Genomic DNA, 21,728 nt, shown 5'->3' with positions numbered 1-21,728 from the left:
TACAAAAGGCTATAGGAAACATTTTAAATGTTGTGACTGAGTGCCAGGACTCCGTCTGAGTACCTCAATCAGAGTTCACTCGCGCTGAAGTGACTATTGCCTTTTCCTCAAACTCCAGACGACAATGCTTTATTGAGACAGGCACACATTTATAGGGACAATCACAATAGGGGCTCCACAGCAGGGACAATATTTTCTCTCCCTGGCGCTACGGTGTCTGGGGGGATAAAACGGATGATTTTATTAATTCTCAGACAGGGCACCTGACAACAGTAACCCCAAAACATGACTTTCTCCAACAGTATGTAAACAACTTATAAATCCCTAGACAGGGCTGATCCCCCCTCAGCAAAAATGTCCTAGAAGTGCCAGACATGGATGTACACTGACCAGCAAGGTGTCCCCCTCACTCTGGTTAAGAGGGTCAAGTAGTGCTTTCCTGGTGGACTAGGTAACTGAATGGCAATAAGTGTAATTAAGTTGCACTGGGCAGCCACCTTGTGCTCCAATTTAGAGCTCCAGACGGTTAGCTCCTGATTCTGCTGGAGAAGTCACGGCTGCCCCTGTCCTTTGGAGCAGTCCCAGGGATGGAAAATAGAAGGTAATGTGGATGGAACAAAGGAACGAGCCAGTAAGAGTGAATATGCTCTTTTAGGGGAGTTAGACATTGAGTCCTGCACCAGTTGAAGTATTATTGGAGCAGGCTCCGCCCCAAATATATTTATTGTGGCTCCATAATTAGTTCTGCTTTTGTTCAATAAAAGATACTAATCATTTTATGATCTTTGTTTTTAATCAACATTGTAATTTGGTTTCACGAATTTGCTCAAAAGAATTTGCCTTAGGATTACACAATCATAATAGCAGATAAGGCCAAAAACAAATTGCCCATAGGAAAGTCAATTTGGAATCAAATTTTTTAATCATGCCTCCAGCACAACGTTTCTCACTGAGAATAATAATAATAATAATAAAAAAAAAATTGGTAATTTTCCAGATTTTACTCGGGCAAATGTTGCTTGATTTAGAAAGCTAAAAATAAAACGTGCTCTAGTTGGCATAACTTGTCAAAATCTCTCTCCAACATCATATTGGGCTAAGCAGGCATTCCCATTCACCTACTGCCAATGGATTCAGGTTTACTCACAAAACTCGGAATTATGAAGACTTTCAGGCCAAATAGCTAAACTGCAATAATTCCCCCAAACAGCATTTTTTCTAAATTACCTATTTTGGCCTAAAGTACGGTAGCTTGTGGGCTTTAAAGAAATATTCCAAGCACCATAATCACTGTTGCTCCCTAAAGTAATTACAGCTTCCAGTGTGCCCCGGCGCTGTTGTCAAACAGTTTTAGTACTTATCTCATATTTGTAGCATTTTATATAAAGTATTAAGTATTAAGTAAATCATCCGAAAGGTTACAATCTTAATAAACCGTATACATTGAGATAAGTAGCAAAAGAAAACATCGAATTTTATAACCAGAGATATGAGGAGCATCAAGGAAAAAACAGTGAATTTATCAGCACTCGGGGAGCTCACAAATGAGTAAGCGGGTATTAAGCAGTGAATTCACATTGATAGGAAACGATGATATTTTAAAGTAAAGCAAGGTTGTGGTGGCAGGATATAGGTAATGGACAAGAGGATTGCTCTAATTAGGGTTTGAAAACTAAACTGGAGATTTCGCACTTCCACAATATAAAAGTAAGCCTTGTTTCTTTTCTGTCTGCATTGCATTGAATATCTCTACACTGAATGTTATTGCCAGAGTTGGCAAATGATAGCATCACAGAACACACACACACACACACACACACACACACACACACAGACAGACACACTCTGTTCTAAGTCTCAAACTCTGTTCTTATCACTGTGACAGAAACAGCACAGGGTCACAAGGTTAAACAAAGTATATTTACTGCTTGGATTAGCCACACAAACAAACACGAGTTCAGACAGACATACTCCTCCATGGAGTTATAAAGTTCTCTAGCTATAAAAACATGCAGTACATTGCAGTGTATAGATACACCTACTGATAACATGAATGGGAGAACCAATCACTTCTATCACAGTTAGGCAAAAACATGTATGTATAGCATAGGAGCAGGTAGAAACTGGTGGAGAGTGCAGCCTGAAGGCACTAGCCATGTGGCATAACACTAAGCAAACATGGCCACTTACGTGGGCAAACCCAACGAATATTCAAAAGTGGATGCAATTGCATAGTTCTGATTTGCCATGCAATTCCTCAACACTTCAGTTGGGGTAGTTAAATACAAGGGAAGAATAGCCCAAGGGCATCCAGGATATTTCCCAACTGTACCTACATAGAGTCCTTTATCCTTATATTCCTCTTTTCTAGCAGTTCCATATTGTTGGTGTATAACAGAGCTCCACAGGAATTCTCACAGTAACACACAGACATGTCTCTAAACTGCAATACATCTGTCTAGTAATCTGTCTGTGTAAATAAGACTGTTATTGTTCTAATTTACATTTTAGTTGCCGAAATTGTGATCAGTAAGTCATCTACAATTTTTCAGAAAAGTCCTGAAATCTGCCACAACCCCACTGACTCACACCCCTAAAAATGTATTTATTATTTATTACTGGTATTTATAAAGCGCCAACAGATTCCGCAGCGCTGTACAATTAGTGGAGAACATACAATATACACAGATATATATAAGAGGTAGAGAGAGCCCTGCCCGTAAGCTGATATCTAGCCATTGGAGCTCTTTTATACAAAGTGCTTAGCTAGACAGCCCGTGAACTTACAATCTAAAGGATACAATGGGGATTTGAGACAAGAGGTAGCAGGGGTAATTTGGAGGTGATGGCTGAAAGAGTTAACAGAGAGAAGCAGCTTTTGGTAAAATATAAAGGGAATGAAGAGGTAATTGAGTGAGAATCTCAAACAAAATTAAAGTGTACCTCTTTGTCCTACATTATATATATATAGTGTAGATTGGATTAGCCTTATTAATCCAGTAGACAAGATGCCAAAATACCAGAGTATTTCAGTATGCAATGAAACATTTTTTATTGGACTAACATAATATTTCAAAGACAAGCTTTTGAGAGAATACTGCAATACTCTAGTATTTTGTCAGCTCATTCTATATACCGTATATACTCGAGTATAAGCCGAGTTTTTCAGCACATTTTTTGTGCTGAAAAAGCCCCACTCGGCTTATACTTGAGTCACGGTCTGTATTATAAATGCAGAAAGATAAGTCCTGCGCTCACTCCCATCACTGGGCGGCAGCAATGACTACAGTACACATCAGCCCCAATATATAGTAAAAAACAAAGAAAAACAAGTTACCTGCGCTCTCTCCTTAATCCCTATGTATTTTTAAACAAATGGAGGTTTTTAGTTACCTCCAATGGCCATGAGAGGATGAGCCCACCTGCCAACGTCAAGGCAGACCCCCCTAGGTGGGTCCTAACTCTAACCATTCACCTTGCTTCCTTGAGCCTCTGGCAAAAATCTCTAATGAGACAGAAAGGGGTATTTTTTTATATACACCCCTATATATTATTAACCCTTGTTTAAAAATACATAGGGATTAAGGAGTGAGCGCAGGTAACTTGTTTTCCTTTGGTTTTTACTATATATTGGGGCTAATGTGTACTGTAGTCATTGCTGCCGCCCAGTGATGGGAGTGAGCGCAGGACTTATCTTTCTGCATTTGTATCCATTTTTTGTATCACTCAGCCTTGTTACAATGCAGCCGCCCATCCCATGTGTTCCCTATTAAGGGTTAATAATATATAGGGGTGTATATAAAAAAAATACCCCTTTCTGTCTCATTAGAGATTTTTGCCAGAGGCTCAAGGAAGCAAGGTAAATGGTTAGAGTTAGGACCCACCTAGGGGGGTCTGCCTTGATGTTGGCAGGTGGGCTCATCTCTCATGGCCATTGGAGGTAACTAAAAAACCTCCATTTGTTTAAAAATACATAGGGGGGGGCATGGCCTGCACGGGAATGGAGTAGGACGCATCTCGAGCCTGCTCCGCGGCCCCAGCTCACACTAGCACCCATTAACGAGCGCTAATCGAGCCGGGATGGGTAAATCCCGGAGACCCCACACACCGGGTCCCTCACAAGCCGGTTCGCCGGGTCGCACCTCCGGCCCCATGGACGGATATGTCTGCACGCCGCGAGACACGCGGTCCGCACCGGCCGCAGCCAAAATGGCGCCGGCCTCCCCAGGAGCTTACAGCACAGACAGCCAGACGCAGGGCTCGCCCAGGGGGGAATCCCTTGCCCAAATTGCATCGGATGTGGCCAAGATCACGGCCAATATGCTGTCCCGCGCAGACAAGACTAAATGCTGGCTGAAATCAGGGCTGTGATCAGAGAAGAAGTTACAGAGGTGAGGAAAGACCTGACAGCCCTTGAACACAGGGTTGAGGCCCTAGAAGCAGACAGAGCCCAGACTGTACAGCACCAACAGGCTACTGACACTGCCACCACCAGACAGGGAAATGTCCTATTGGACCTGAGGAGACAGCTTGAAGATCTTGACAACCGCGGACGGAGAAACAATATCCGCATAAGGGGCCTACCCGAAAACGCAGACGAAACGCTGCCCGAGCTCCTGACGGACCTGTTTACCCATATTCTGGGGGACAGAGCCCCAGAAGACTACGGCATCGAAAGAGCCCATAGGGCGCTGCGGCCTTTGTCCCCTGAGGGGCCACCAAGGGACGTAATATGCTGCCTGCTCTCTTACGCCTTAAAAGACGACATCATGAGAGCGGCGCGACACCAGCAGCACATCGCCTTTAGAGACGGACAGATCTCGCTTTTTCAAGACCTCTCTGCACTCACGCTGGAGGCCAGGAGGGCGCTGCGTCCGCTAACCGCCATCCTCAGAGAGCGGAGGATCCCTTACAAATGGGGCTTCCCCTTCAGCCTGCAGGCGAAGGTGGGCTCTTCCTGGCATATTATCCGCTGGCCTGCAGATGTACCGCGCTTCCTACGAGCCACAAGCCTACCTGCGGTGACAGTACCCAATTGGGTCCTGGAACGACAACCACAGCAGACACGAGCCGCTAACGACAGACCGGGCACGGGCCTTACAGGCAGCGGGTTCCGGCGGGGCGGCCCGGACAGCCACGAAGAATGATGAAGCCCTATGACCCTGACCCCCTTTCGGCTACCCCGACCGCTGACCTGCCCCCACATCAATGACCATCTATCCGCTGCTGAAAGAAACCACGAGACGTCGCTGAAGACCTGGCCAACCACGCCGGAAGCCCCAGTGGGTGTCGGACACCTTGTACGGTCATGGCCCCCCATGGATCCGACAGAAGCCTTGACACATCTTGGTATGTACTTTGTACCCTGACCCAAGCCCATATATAGGGGTCCTGACCCACACTGGCGGGGGGTGGCCTAGACGGAGCCTTACACCCGAGGGGGGACTCACCGGGGTTGGAATTCGCCTGGACATGCCTTGCTAGAACTGGCCCAGCTGCCGCTGTTTGGGAACACTAACCACCTTTTGGGTGGGTGGAGAGTGGGGTTGGGGGCGAGGGGACTTACACCAAGCCAAAGTTTTTTGCACCCCGCTGAGAAGATTAACTCCCCAAGCCCTAGCCTGATAGGCCCGGCCTATAGCACGGACTCCCGCTCCACCTGGACTGCTGCGGGTTTCTCTGTAATGTGGTGGTGTCTCTGGGGCGGGGAGGTGGGGGGCCCTTTGGAGGGGGGGAAAAAGGGACCAGTCTCCACAATTGTTTAATGTGACTGCTATGTAGTTTCAAATGTTTGAAAATGTTTGCTTAGGCGTTATAAAGTATGTATAGAAACAGTTCCACACTAGCGTGCAAATTGGGGGCCGAGTCACTCGGATAGCTCGCACGTGGGCCACGACAGGGAGGGACGCACGGGGCGGGTGGGGTCTCCGGGGTGGGAACACACTCGGATAGAACCAACTGACACGACTGATGAGCTGGGAGCCCGGGGAAGGGCTCACCACGACTTTCACGGACGACCCAGACCAGAGAGACCACATACCCCAAGTAACGGACTCACTTTGTACATATACTCAGAGGCCTCTGAGGTGACTTAGGGGACCTGACACCTGAGGGCGATAACAACCGAGGCGAGTCACAGTTGCCTTTCTCCTAGACAGACTTCACCCCTTCCCGGACATCCGACAGACCTAACTACCCTTTCTCCCCCAATTACCGACACACACACTCCCGCTCACGCACCCCACGCTCCACGATGCAAGCGATGGGCTCTAACTATAAGCCTACGCCACTGACCCTTTGGTCGAACAATGTGCGAGGCCTTAACATCCCTGAAAAGAGGTCCCAACTACTCCGCACACTGTGGGCAGAGCGCGCCTCAGTGGCGTTCCTACAGGAAACCCATTTTCATGGCGCAGATGCGCCGGCCGTGCGAAACAGCCGTTACCCCACAGGATTTTATGCTAATCACCCAGATGGGAAGAAGGCCGGGGTGGCAATTTTACTCTCCAGTACGATTCCATTTGTCTGCCTAGAGCAGAAGTCAGATCCCGGGGGTAGATACTTATTTATTAAGGGAACAATCGCACAAACCACCTACACTTTCGCCTGCTTGTACACCCCCAACAGGCGCCAACACGTCTTCCTGGCTAGGACGCTCACCCTACTAAATAAATTCAGGGATGGCCTTTTGGTAGTTGCCGGTGACCTCAACACCCCCCTTGACGCTAGGCTGGATACATCCAGGGGAGAAACCTCGATACCAGGTCACTGCATACGCTCCACAGGAAGGGCACTGGCCCGGTGTGGCTTGGCCGACTGCTGGAGGGTGGCAAACCCTGAGGCCAGGGATTACACCTTCTATTCGGCTGTGCACCAACGCTACAGCCGAATCGACTACATCTTAATGGCACAAGAGGCCCTGCCACTGCTCCAAAGAGCTAACATAGGGCTCATCGCAGATTCTGACCACGCACCAATTACAGTACAAATACAGTCCCCCCTGCACAAACCCGCTGAACGGCAATGGAAGTTAAACGAAAATCTACTGCTCGACCTAGCGGATAGGGAACAGGCCAGGCAAGCCCTGACACATTACTTTGATACTAATAACACTCCCGACACCCCCCCCCTTACCACTTGGGAGGCGCATAAATGCGTCATCAGGGGCCACTATATCAAAGTATGCTCACAGCGCAAAAAGGAGCGCGCACAACAATTGACCGCCCTACACGCACAAATCGCCACTTTAGAACAGGCACACAAACAAAATCAGGGGGAGGACGAGTTCCACCAACTGACGGAGCTCAGGAGGCGGAGACGGGACATACTAGCCAAGGGACTCTTGCGCACCCTTAGAAAGACGGCTCGACACTTTTTCGAATACTCTAACAAAAGCGATAGGCTGTTGGCTCGCCAACTCCAAGACAGACGTAGGTCGAACCACATACACAAAATTAAAGCGAGGAACGGAACTGAAACAAGCCTACCAGACGGTATCCAACGTGCCTTTGTAGACTTTTACACTGACTTATACAACATCCCCCAGCCCACGACGGACGCCGCATATACCCAACGACGTAAACAAATATCTGAGTACTTAGACCAACACGTAGTACGACAACTTACCCCCGAGATGATAGGAGACTTGGAACGACCCCTCACGGTAGATGAGTTAGCAGCGGCACTAAAAGTCTCCAAATCCCACAGGGCACCCAGCCCAGATGGCCTCCCACTGGCATACTTGCGGACATTCCGCGACATCCTACTGCAGAACCTCCTACGGGGTCTTAGCTCACTACAAGACGGGGGGCGGTTTCCCGCCGACACACTAGCGGCCACAGTCATGGTAATACCCAAAGAAGGCAAAGACCCAACGAACTGCGCTAGCTATCGCCCCATATCCCTGCTCAACGCTGATCTCAAGCTGTTCGCCAAGACACTGGCCCTACGAATCGCGAAGCACCTGCCTCACCTAGTACACTCGGATCAGGTTGGGTTCATCCCTGAAAGGGAGGGTAGGGACAATACCATCAAAGCCCTCAACATTCTGCAGGTGGCTCGGTCGCAACGTCGGGAGCTACTCTTGCTCTCGACGGACGCTGAGAAGGCATTCGACCGAGTAGACTGGGTGTACCTGGAAGAAACGCTCACACATATGGGATTCGGCCCACATATGCGATCCTGGGTCCTTTCCCTGTACACGAGCCCGACGGCTCGGATACGGGTGAACGGAGCATTATCCGCCCCCTTCACCATACGGAACGGAACCCGCCAGGGCTGCCCCCCCTCCTGTTTGCCCTCTCCCTGGAACCCTTCCTGGGGGCGGTCAGACGGGACGGGGGTATCACGGGATTCACTGTTGGTCATCGAGAATATCGGGTGGCCGCATACGCGGACGACATGTTGTTCTTTCTCACCTTACCGCGGGTTTCACTCCCTAATCTTCTGGCCGCATTCCAAAGGTTTGGCTCAATATCTAATCTTAAGCTTAACACAGATAAGTCAGAGGCTCTCCACCTGCCTAACCCACAGGACCCCCCCTCGACGCTACATACCCAATTCCGCTTTAAGTGGTGTCCCACTAAATTGAAATACCTGGGCATCTGGTTACCTAAAGACACAACCCAACTGTACTACCATAACTATCATCCACTGCTACAAACGTTACAGGCAGATATGAGAAAATGGGCCCCTCAATATATATCATGGTTTGGGCGTATTAACACAGTCAAAATGAACCTACTACCCAGGCTGCTTTACTTATTCCAGACTGTGCCGATCGCGGTCCCCAGAGCGTTCTTTAGCTCCCTGACGACTGCCATCCGCAGATTTGTCTGGAACTCGCGCCCAACGCGCACCAAGAGGTCGACACTGGAACTACCCAAACCGCTGGGGGGAACCGGACTGCCCTCAATAGAGACTTACTACCGAGCAGCACATTTACACAGGTTCATAGACTGGCATGCACAACATCCCACAAAACAATGGGTCACTTTGGAATTAGAACAGTCGGAGGGGCATATACCCCCCAAACTGTGGCTACACACGGCCACGTATGCAGCCCTACAAACTAACAATCCCCTAATTGACGCAGCCATACGGGTCTGGATGGCAACCCGATACCGACTGCAACTCACCACCTCACCCAGCCCCTTGACCCCCCTCATATATAACCCGGACTTGGCAGATACGCTGACGCGCGGGGATCTAGCCGGGCTCCAGCCGACGGACTGGCCATATCTACACCAGTGGCTCAGTACCAGCGGCCTCAAAACACTTGGTGAGCTATGTTCCGATAGAACACCCTCATTTCTAGAACAGTTCAGGTACTGCCAAATAAAATCGTATTATTCATCCCTGTCGGGTAGGGGGCATATACATAGACCCTTAACCGACTTCGAAACCCTTTGTGTACACCGCACACACATCGCTAGGGGTATTTCAACACTTTACACGTTACTCATGGCCCGGGCGACTAGGGACGTAGAGCTTAGGTTCAAGGATCATTGGGAAAGGGATGCGGGAGAGACACTCACTACCCAAGACTGGGAAAAGATTTTCACCCTCACGCACAAATGCTCCATTAGTTCAAAATTTCAGGAGCTAAACTATAAAGTGCTAACACGCTGGTATAGAACACCCGACACACTGCACCGCATGCTCGGTACCACATCAGATGTTTGCTGGAGATGCGGCACACAACCTGGCACGTATATCCACATGTGGTGGTCATGCCCGGTCATTGCCCCTTACTGGGATCAAATTAGGAGAGTGATCAACAACATCACAGGCTCCGATATACCCCTGGCTCCCTTACCGATGCTCTTGCATCACACCCGTAGCCCACTGAAAGCATATAAAAAATCCCTGGTGCTGCCCCTCCTCAACGCCGCCAAATCCCTCATCCCTAGGATGTGGAAACAGCCAAGTGCGCCCACCCTGAGGCAATGGGTGGCGGCGGTAGAGGACATACACTCGATGGAGACCCTGACGGCCGATTTACACGGTAGACCGGAGCAGTGTGCATTGACCTGGTATCCATGGACCACGTATGTGGCTGATAGAACAGTAACCCCCGCTCCAACTTAACTGAAATTCGCTGAACATCACAACACATATCCTGCCTCTCATGGACACAGACACCCCCACCCAATTCCACACTGACAACCGACGGTTCCCCCCACAAACAAGACTGACAACGAGACGACTTAACACTCACTTGGACTTCTGCCCACACCACTGAGACCTGGAGCAATCCAGGACTGATAACTTAAATCAGCCAATAGCTCAGAGCAGGTTTGTGAGACGGAATCACCTGGTTCCCGGTTAACAGCTGGACCCCAAAGCTCATGCGAATTGCCCCGAGCACCGCCCCTACAGTAGGTAGAATGCTACTAAGTGAAATGGAGGCCCTCCCCTGACTCTGAGAAGCACAGTTGACCTCCCATAAGACTAGCACAACACTTCACACCGTAATCTGCTGGGGGGAAGATACACCCTGGGACGACAGACACAAACTGGGGGGCACAGACAATCTGGCCCAAAGGTAAACCGGGCACCTCAGACAGCACTGGGTTCCCAGGAGATAGCCCTTAATGGCTTCTGGGGGAGCAGGGGCAGTGTCCCGGTGACAGCAAGCCGGCTGCGGACATCTGGAACCACGGCCTTCATCGGCTGGGGCCGATGCGGCTATTGCCGCACAGTCCTGAGACACTGGCCTGGCTTCGTACAGGGGCTGTAAAACGCAGGCTTTAGCCTAATTATCTAGATGGTCCAATGGAAAAGAACCTGTAGTCTGATTTGTGTATTGGCAAGAATTCATCCTTACATGTGTAATGTTGTCTACTCATACAAAATGTATTATCCCTGACTGACATATGTTGCCTTACCTTTTGAAAAATATCGATAAATAAAGATTGTCAAAAAAAAAAAAATACATAGGGATAAAGGAGAGAGCGCAGGTAACTTGTTTTTCTTTGGTTTTTACTGTCTGTATTATGGCAACTTACATTGCCATAATACAGACCAGGACCACCGGGCTCATTACATATACATTATATACACACACTCTGCATTATATACACATAAAGTGTGTGTGTATATAATGCAGAGTGTGTGTTTGTATGAGTGTGTGTGTATATAATGCAGAGTGTGTGTGTATATGTGTATATAATGCAGAGTGTGTGTGTATATAATGCACACACTCTGCATTATATACACACACAGCATTCACACAAACACACATTCTGCATTCATTATATACACACACACTACACACAAACACACGCTGCATTCATTATATGCACACTCTACACAAACACACTGCATTCATGATATGCACACTCTACACAAACACATACACTGCATTCATTATATACACACACTGTAGCTGCTGCATTTCCCACCCTAGGCTTATACTCTAGTCAACAAGTTTTCCAATTTTTTTGTGGTAAAATTAGGTGCCTCGGCTTATATTCGGGTCGACTTATACTCGAGTATATACGGTATATATATATATATATATATATATATATATATATATATCTGTCCATGAGTGGTTCACTGGCTTTGCATCTTTTCTTAAATTGTGTTTCAAAGATTTTGTATACAGCAAACAGACTCACAGTATTACTGTAAAGTACAATGGGGTATGTTGGCGTTATATACACTTTAATAATGATATTTGGGTAACTTATGACGCGCTTAAAATGCCCAGAAAACACCAAACTTGTTTAAGTTTATGTCCGCTACTCTGGTAGTTCACAAGAAAAAAAAAAGGTTTCTGAAATGTACAATGTTATATTCCTCTCTCTAAAAAAAAATAATTCCCATCTGAAACTCGAAACTTAAAAAACAAAGTATCTGTGTATTTGTGTGTGAAGTGGTTATAGACTATTATTGTAAAAAAAAAAAAAAAAACATGCTAGACATTTATTGCACTCAAGTGTTTATTGTGAAGTTTACCCATAGGTTTTTAATATCCCTTTAAGCATGGTGTTAAGAGATTGAAGGAAAGATTAGCACAGTCTCTGCTTGTGGAATGTTCAGAAAAGCAGGTTAATAATTCACACTGAATATTACCTCTAAATGGCAACTTAGATAGCCATGGGGCAAGAATAGCCCACGAGTGACCTCTGTGCAGAGGCGTGGAGGTCATTTTAGCACCAGTTCTTAACGCAGCTCCTGTGCTCTGTTAGGGTTGTGGCTATAGTGTATTTAGGTTTGAGTGATGTTCGCTGCGCCTTTTAATAAGCAGTATTCCCGGTGACCCAAACCCATATAAAGCTATTTGGCTCACACAGCTGGAGACAGATGTTGTGTTTCTGAATCTCTTTCACCCAGACATATTCCAGCCACACCCAGCACAGGCACTCTCTCCCCTCCATCCCTTCAGCAGAAACAAAGCCTATACAGCGCTGCTCCATTTACTGTGTACAGCTGAGGGCCTGCAGAGCATTACTCCTTTAACTAAGCACTGTTGGAGTGGATGTGCAGATCATTACTCCCTTAACAATGTACTGCAAAACATATCACCATTAATGATAAAAAAAAAGCAAAAAAAAAAAAAAAGCAGAACATTCCTCCCCTTAAGGACCACACTTCTGGAATAAAAGGGAATCATGACATGTCATACATGTCGTGTCCTTAAGGGGTTAAACAATACACTCACAGGGTTATTTACGGAAGTGAGAGTTCATGGTAAATTCAAAGTAGATTTCAAATCTAAAGGCAAAATAGCCAAACTGGAAAAATTATCTGTGTTCCCTATACTTTCTATTCAGCTACTCTGGCCTTAATTTAGAAATTCACTTTGAATTCTCCTTAAATCACTTTAGTATATACAGATACAGAGCAATGGTTAGATAAGCAGTCACTGCTAGAGTAACAAACAAGCTCAGAGCATCACTATGTAATGCTAGAGGATATGCAGATTATCAATTAACCATATAGTCTCAGAGAAAAATGCAGCCTGTCGCACTTCACTATAAAAATGCTAGAAAGTGCAGAGTATTGTCTGAACAAATACAGAGTAGTACCGCTCCAAAACTCAAGTACCGCTAGACAAATGTGTCAACTATTGCTCCATTTATGAGGATACAGAACATCCCTTCACTAATTATGTACTAAAATAGCAAGCAGAACACTGCTTCTTCAACGCTGCATTTGAGGAGAATACACAGAGATCACAATACATTAAATCCACAACATGATCAATGCTGGTGAGTGCAGGGGAACATGGCCGTTCAAAAAAAATATAATTTTTAACTCAAACAACAATCCTAGACACGGTCCTAAACAAACTAGCCACTAGTAAACAACAGATTGTCTTGACCTGCAAGTTACATGTTGATATGCCACCACTGCAAACAACACAGACCTCGCAATGTACAGCGACAGACATAAATAGTGTTTCCAGGTCCTCACCATGGAAATGGGAATTTAATACTGAATATATAATGGTGTATGGAGAATTGTAAATTTATTAGCCAAGGAAAGGTATGTACATTGATGGCCACACAGGGCCACAGTTACTGAGACATTTAGCACATTCTGAAGGCAGAATTTCATTTGGAGCGGTGTGCTGAAATATTCTACTGATGTTTCTGGTGATTTCTCCAACTTGTATATACTTCCCAAATCCCAATAAATGCTCCATTGTGACCATAATTGAGTCTCATCATTGCCAGTCATTCTGCACTTTAATAATGTTCTTGGCTTTGACCTTTGATCAGAATGGGATCAAATGCATAGAGTGATATGCAGGAGAAATACTGGTAGAGACAAAAAAAAAAAAAAATATCGAATATATTCTTTCTGTACCAAAACATGGTTGCAACTTCAAAGCAAATTGTTAAAATGCATGAGACACTATTTATATGCAGCGAGTAAACCAGATATATAAGGTGTTTTTTTCTTGTTTTTGGGGGGTGGGGGAGATTTGGGGTATACAAACAAAAATGGCAGGACACACTCACCAGGGAGAAATATTCACCCACCAACAGCTAGAAATGTTAAGCATTTATAAACATTAAATGAACTTAAGAGGAGGATGCCTCTGTTGGGTTTATACTTGGGGTGTATAAATCAGTGGGAGTATCACCATGTGCAGTACTGGCATTCAGCATCTCCAAGCTCTGCATGGAGGCACTAAATGCTTCCCATGGAGATGTATTGATTCAATGCATTTCTACGAGGAGATGCTGATTGGCGCTACACAGTGTTTTATTGCATGTGCAATAGCTTCCCAATGCTTGGATGATCAAATTTGATGATCTCAGCCAAGGAGGTTGAGAATGGCACATCGCTGGAAAGACAGCAAGTAAAAACCTTTTTAATCAGGGGGGAGGGTGGAGCGACTTAAACAGCGCATCTAGAACTATAGGCAGAGAATATGAATTTTCTTTTTATTTTATATTATATTGCATAAATATAAGCAATCGTACACATCCAAAAATTAGAGAATAAATGCACTCATTAAATTACTAAATCTAATTTAGAGCTGCACAAAAACCTCAAAAGTGGTCCTCTCACAATTCCAACTTAAACAAACGTGACCTATAACTGCCAGAAAATGGGAAGTGCACTCTAGAAACAGAAGGCACAACAGCAAGTGTTAAAACACTTATCAATATCACAAATGATTGCTTCATAAGAAATGTGATTTGTTTATACATGTAAAGAAAAAAAAACAAGGACATAATAGTGCAATACATAAAAAACTCAAATATGCACAAATATCTGGACAAGAAAAAATGGTGATGTGTGAAGTGATTTCAGGTGAAATAGGTGTGTTGGCCACTTGCTGACAGTAGAGCCCAATCTGGGCTCTATATTCAATAATAACTTTGCCTCTTTTGATAGCAAGGATAGTTTCCACCGTGATGTGGGCCTCCTTCCCTCCTCCGTAAGCAGATACACCATGGAAAATAGCAACACGCCGGGCAGGTATAAGAAGAAACAATGTTTCACATTTATTCAGAAAAAAAAGGTGCAACTTTTTTTTCTTATACCTACCTGGTATTGGCTAGGAAAGACAGGGGGTGGGGGGCTTGCAGACAAGAGATCTGCAGCTTTTGCAAACTGTTTTGAGATAAAGCCCCATTGGAAAAAAAAAAAAGTGTTTTAATTAGGGGATTATTTCCTAAGCAGTGATTTTTGTAGAGGCAGTGATGTGTCCCTTTAAATTTCAAATTCAGTTTAAATTTTCATTTTGGTAAATAACCGTGACAGTTTAGACTCCTGTGCCGAAAAGTAGGCAGTAACACTGCTGATTGTAGTCAATCTTCCCACAGCTTACACCACAGTAATACTTTAATGACTTTGTTTAAATGACACCAATAGAAGAGATTTATCTAAACACATGGAATTAGGTAACAAAAACATTTCAGAAGTTATTAACTCTGACATATATTCCTCTAAAAACTATTTTACAGTGAGGCTAATATATAAATGACTTCAATGGCAAAACCAATATATAATGCTGAATAAAAAGGGACACACCATGCACCAAAACAACTACATCTTAAAACAACATTCCTAGCACCATAACAGACGTTTCTGCTTAGGAACAATGGGGGGCATATATCAAAACATAGTTAAGGAACACATCCAACATTAACAATAACACAATATATATATGTATATAGTTAAAGTGTTCCTTTAAGGAAAATGTGTCAAAAATGCATACATAGTTAAGAGGAGCAACTGTGTTCATGTTTTATGTTCTTTATTTTTTTTTAATTTAATAACACGTTTGTACTATCATTACTACTCTTTTGTGTGTGCAACATAATATTAACAAGCACAGGCTTGACATCGAGTTTCCCATTGATTGAATATCTTTGTAACTTTGTAAGCATCAAAAACACCCATAGATTTGCAGGCATGGCTGATGAATATCCAGAATAGTTTTATTCTCGGTGTCAAATTGCAATCGAGTTCTATGCACTCTCACAATGGCGATACAGACTTCTAAATTACATAAATTTCTCTAGCGAGAGAAAGAGAAAATAAAATACATTTACCCATCGTATATGTGATGTATCAGTAAAGCTATTAAAAATAAATAAAAAAGATCCCACAACAAGTGCATCATGCAGTTATATGCATGGAAATGTTCTATCAATTTTTACAAATGATAAGGTCAATGGCAAGAAAGCAGGTCACAATCACATCAGGTACACATGTAACACAATAAGGGAATCTTGCATACAATGCTTGTGTGAGCAAAAAGAACTAGTTAATGTAAGTTATTATACAGCAATCCAACCTTTCAGTAAAATGATGTGCTCCTAGGGGATTGCTTGCCATGGAATGGTCCTGAGTGACCTTATGGAATGTATAATGGAGACAGTGTGTATGATCCATTAGGTTGTAAAATGAAAGCCCAATAAGGGGTGGTATATGCCTGGGTCATGGTGCAGAGGTCTTTCCTTCTGAGGCCATCAAGATCTTGGGAAGAAGGGCCAATGCACAGCTGGCCTAAGTACCATACAGTATTACTAAAATCGTATGATTAAGTAAAAAAAAAAAAAAAAAAAAATTGTCAACCTCTTAATATATGGTGCAGTTGATAAAGACAATGGCACTGCTGTACTAATCTGAGTTTTAATTATTTTCTTTGCAGCATTTGACTATAAAAACCACAAGCCTGCTTTAGTGACTCTCCCCTAGTCTTCAATCGTTTAAGAAGTGCCTTAAAACCCATCTCTTTAGGAAAGCTTATGGCCTCCCAGACCAGGCCTCACATACCTGTCTCTTGCTCTCTCCTAAAGGGCAGCACTTTACTCTCTCTCTCTCTCTCTCTCTCTCTCCTCCAGCTCTGCTTTACTCCCACCTTATTTAATTGCCATCTCCTGTCCTAATGTGTTTTATACCCCACCTCCTATATACTGTAAGCTTGTTTGAGCAGGGTCCTCTTCTACCTATCGTTCCTGTAAGTTTTCTTGTAATTGTCCTATTTATGTAAAACGCTACGGAATATGTTGGCGCTATATAAATAGCAATAATAATAATAGTGGTTATGGTGCTAGAGTGCCCTGGCGTTCTTCCATATTTTGTGTGTGTGTGTGTTTATTTATTAACTTCATCAAACTGTTTTCACTGGTTTGACAACATACTTGGGTACTGCAGGACATCCATTCAGTAGGACCATGTAGAGTCATGCTCACTGACTGCTCTCATCCAATGATTGTGGCTCTAGGTCCGCGAGGCATAGCTTACTGAAAACATCTGACTTTTCATGAAGGTGTATCCAGGTAGGTTGTTAAACCATTTTAAAACGGTTCAACAAATTACACTGGGAGGGCGCCAAGGTATTCCTGGACCATAACCCACTGTGGACTGTATTGAGATGTTTCCATTTTCAGTACCAGTGAGCGCAAAATGTGTGTATATACAACACTGAATAGATATTCATTCAACATTCACATAAATCATAACGAAGACAAGCAGCAGCGAGAAATATTAGCATATCACTTAAAAAGAAAAACAAAACAGCTAAGATGTAGAAATCGAAGGGAAAAGGGGAAATAAAGTGGGGAAAAAGAAAGGGAAAAAAGAATTAAGCAGATCACAAATCATGAACAGGCAAAAAAGAGTAGGGACTTCAAAGTGTCAGCCAGTCCACTTGAAAGGCTAGAGGACTTGGTAAGCCATTCATGGAAACCAAGAGGAGAATATTTTATGAATGTGTTCTTCAGCTGAGTTGTCAATGTTTACATGGTAAGAATAAACCAGATATTGTGACTTGAAGAAATTAAACGAGGGACCCCCTTTCTAGTGTTTTGTGATTTTCATTCACATTGCAGATCCTATGTTTATGCCAATTCGAGCAGAGTTTTTAACGGATTAGTTGAATTATGCATCTATTGAGTAACAGCAGACAGCAAATATCTCATAGCCTGTAGGCTTCTTTAACCAGGGGCTTCCTCTCCTATTTCTTTACTTGTAAACCACTGCATAATATGTCGGTGCTATCTAAATAGCACCATAACATCAAGCATCTCTGACAACATAACAAATAGAGCTGTGTTTTTTTGTTTTTGTTTTAATACGGAACTCAAAAATGCCCTGGAACCAGAAGAAGATTCCTGATTTGTAGCCCTTGTCCTTCCAGCCCTAGTTATTTTCTGGTGTCCAGCATCACTGAACACATTCACAGCCAGGCAAGTGCATTGCGCCATAGCTGAGTGCACAAGATTAGTTGAATGAGAAGATACCAGTACGTCCCCTCCGATTTGGAGGACTTTAATATATACAAACATGTAATCATGTGTGAATGGGATGCTATATTGCCCCAAATAAGATATGGGCCAAGTAATGCATGTAGAAAATAATGCAAGTTCTGAAAATCTCCATGACACTGTGTCCCAGAATCCAAAAAGCATTTTATGGGGTGCAAGGCTGACACCCATGAACCTCCCCAAGGAGATACACCAAGTTCACAGGTTGGGTTTTTTGGACCGAAGAAACTGGTGTTAGAAGTGCATCCTGGTTTTGTTCAAACCACTGCCACTAGAGGCCAATCACCATAACCAATACACTGGAATATAGCGGTTATGTTGGTTAGACTGTCCCTTTGCGTTTGCTTAATTACTGGCCTTACTTCCTACCTTTATGATGGCTAAAATAAATATCCGATTTATGGACTGTGACTGGAAACTATACATCCCTTAAACACCCCCTGCACAGGTGTACATGCATATGAAAAAAAACACCAAAACAAATTAAACTAAGAGGCTCCTGGGTGGTGGTGTTTTTTATTCTAATGTTTTTGCATAATACTTGAATGCATTATCTATATACTGCATATTTAACTAACTAGTGCTGCAACTTTAAATTTGTTATTATTTAGGGTTTAGTCACAGTATGATGAAAATGTTACACTAGGAAAATATACAAAACGCCACCCTCCTCCCGCCACAATATAACAGAAATATGCGAGTACAGCTACCATGTTATATTAACTTGGACTGTAGACCACCCCTTGTTCTTTGATCCACTTCTAACATAGAAGCTCTAAATTATTCCTACACCAAACTGAAAATTAAATGCTAAATGAATGGATCAGTGAAAACCAAATGTGCTTACACACAGAGAGAAATTGTTTTCCTGGGATACATCTAAAAAATCTAACCAGTGAAAACACTAGAAATTCAACCGACTCATTTCAGTGGTCCCTAAACCCTGGGTCAAAATCCCAGACCTGGATCCCCAATAATTGGAATAGGCACATATGATTCAGATCCACGATAATTGTTGAGAGTCCATTGTTTATGTTACGTTCCCAGAATACTGGTAACCCCTTCAAATACCGAGAGGAGTTTAATTTATAACCAATTCTGCCAAACCTCTTCATTATTATTATATATACAGCGCCAACAAATTCCGCTGTGCTGTACAATCATTAAACATTACAATTAGAGAATGGCTCACTGATTTAGAAATTAATAACGAGTCGCCAAGCCATGTACATAATATGGGTGCTGGTAGACAAAGTTAAAATACAAAATATGGTTTTCCTAGTGCCTTGGTATACAACAGCTATTTTCAGCCAGCCTCAGGCACATATTGATGGGAATTAAGTCTAATAACATCTGGACTTCTAGGTCCTTCCTGAGAGAGATAAAACAAAAATAAAAAACACACCTTTGTGGCTAGGTACAGCTGTATATATTTTTGGCAAGCATACAGCTGTATCAGTATGACATGCAATCAGGTGTGATGATGGGTGTATGTATGTGTCAAGTAAATATTTGTGCGTGTCTATAGGTCAAACAGACAGCTGTGTGTCAAGGTGTATATATCAAGTTACGTTCCAAAACACAAGGCCCATTTCTTGCATTCCTTTATATAGGATACAGTAAGCTACAAGTTTAGACTATGCCCAGGCAATCTTCATAATTTTGGGACACCAATACAAAATTTAACAGCAAATTCACTTAAAATACATAGTTGCATGGACTGAAAAGAGACATGCTTCCACCAAGTACAGCCTTACATTTGTTTTTGCTGTTGATCCAAACTAAGGCAACAAAAACCCAGTTTGAAGCACTTCCAATTTTGCAGCAAACAAAAAAAAAAACGTTTTGATCCCAGAATGGCAGTCAGATCTCTCCTCAGATCAAGAAGCGATTACCCCACATATAAGAAATGATATCCCTGAATATTATGTTTTACATAATACATTGTTCTTTGTAACAGGCATTAATATGACTATGCCAACATTAACCTACATATATTCCTACATAAACAAAAATATAATGTTGTGTACCTGGATATCATAAAATAATCCACTGTTATTTAACCAGGAAGTATTTTTTGTATGTTTCATTTTAGTACAGTATATCAGACATACAATTACACAAAGAAACAGAAAGGTAAACACAAACAGAGAAACACAAAGTGCTTGCACAACACACACTCCAGCCAGCTGCATTTAGCCTATCAGTGGCTCCATTCTATGCTGAAAGGACCAGGGACCTTGGAGCAATGTTTGCAGAAGAAAACAAACACACAGTGTGTACTGTCCTATTAACACCTCAACTGCCAAAAAAGGGGGAAATCACTCAAATTAATCAAAACAACAATAATCACATGGTAACAAAGGCTATGGTTGTATGTCCATCCACAATATGCATCAAGCCTGCAATGCTGGGCAAAGGAACCTAGTGACAACTGACAAATGCTTATCAATTACAGTACATGTTTATTCACACATACATCAGATATAAACAATTTAACAAGGGGGGTGGGGGGTGTATCCTGGTGTATCCAATACAAAACACCAATCACAACCAGGAACTGGCCCTGCTGGACCTAACATGACACTGCAGGTCAAAGTCAGTGACAGGATCCCCTGTGGAAGCACTGGATGAGATATTCAATTCACCTGTAACATGAAGCCAGCTCCTCTCTCCTCACGCCTTTTCACAGCCACCAAAAGCAATCGGGCAAGCAGAAATAGAATCACATCACCATAGCCACTGTGCGGCCAAGTCACCTGCCTCCTGGAACTGTATGTGTCTGCGAATGTTCCAATTCAGAATGTTTCACAGTGAGAGCAGTGCTGACTGTCAGTATACCTCTCTGACACCGCCTACTCTGTGTCTCTCCCTTCCAGCCTCAGCCAGCCCCCTCCCAGCCACTGCTCAGGATATAATAGCCTCACACACCTTCTACCCCGATAACTTGTGTATCTCTGATCATTGAGAATTCCTACACCTCTCATCAGCCCCCCTCCTGTTCTAACTCCTCATTATACCTCACAAATCACACCCACGTCGACCCTACTCTTCTCAGTTTGTGCCCCTTATTTTCTCCCCACATGACGTTACCGCCTTATATTAGAGCCATTTTTACCGGAATATCCTGTTGCCGTTTTTCCAAATCTAATAATTGCTTTCACTCTTTTGATGTCCACATAGCAGGCCAGCCTTGTTCCCTTCTTCATACACATATTTCTCAGTGCTGCCCATCGGCCGGTTGTTGGCCCCCACCTTTCTTACTGTACCCTTTCATTACTATCTCATTCACATACACACTCCTCCTCTGTAATCTCATTTTCTGTGGCGGTTACAGGAGATTTGCCAAATATTGTTCTAACTTCTTCACCTTCCAGCTCCAAGCAGCAAAGAGGCTGCCTGCTCTGCTAAAATCCATCCACAAACAGCATATCCGAAGCACAATATCCATGTTGCTAAAATGTATTTCTCTGAACTTAACCA

General features: G+C 43.7%; 1 protein-coding gene across 14 annotated transcripts in view; it reads right to left on the bottom strand.

Annotated features, from left to right (window-relative positions):
- The window catches only part of PLEKHA6 (pleckstrin homology domain containing A6), a 163,701-nt gene that overhangs the window by 62,870 nt on the left and 79,103 nt on the right, over positions 1 to 21,728 (bottom strand). Inside the window, exon 1 of one of the 14 annotated variants that reach the window (XM_063452401.1) lies at positions 20,894 to 21,065. The exons of the other annotated variants lie outside the window; for them this stretch is intronic. The gene's annotated coding sequence lies outside the window, so the exon portion shown is untranslated. Of the gene's footprint in view, positions 1 to 20,893; positions 21,066 to 21,728 lie in introns of those variants that run through there. 14 annotated transcript variants of the gene reach the window in all.

This window comes from Pelobates fuscus, chromosome 1 (genome assembly GCF_036172605.1).
Source record: "Pelobates fuscus isolate aPelFus1 chromosome 1, aPelFus1.pri, whole genome shotgun sequence".
In the NCBI taxonomy this organism is placed as follows: Eukaryota; Metazoa; Chordata; class Amphibia; order Anura; family Pelobatidae; genus Pelobates; species Pelobates fuscus.
This window is presented reverse-complemented; position numbering and strand designations above follow the sequence as displayed.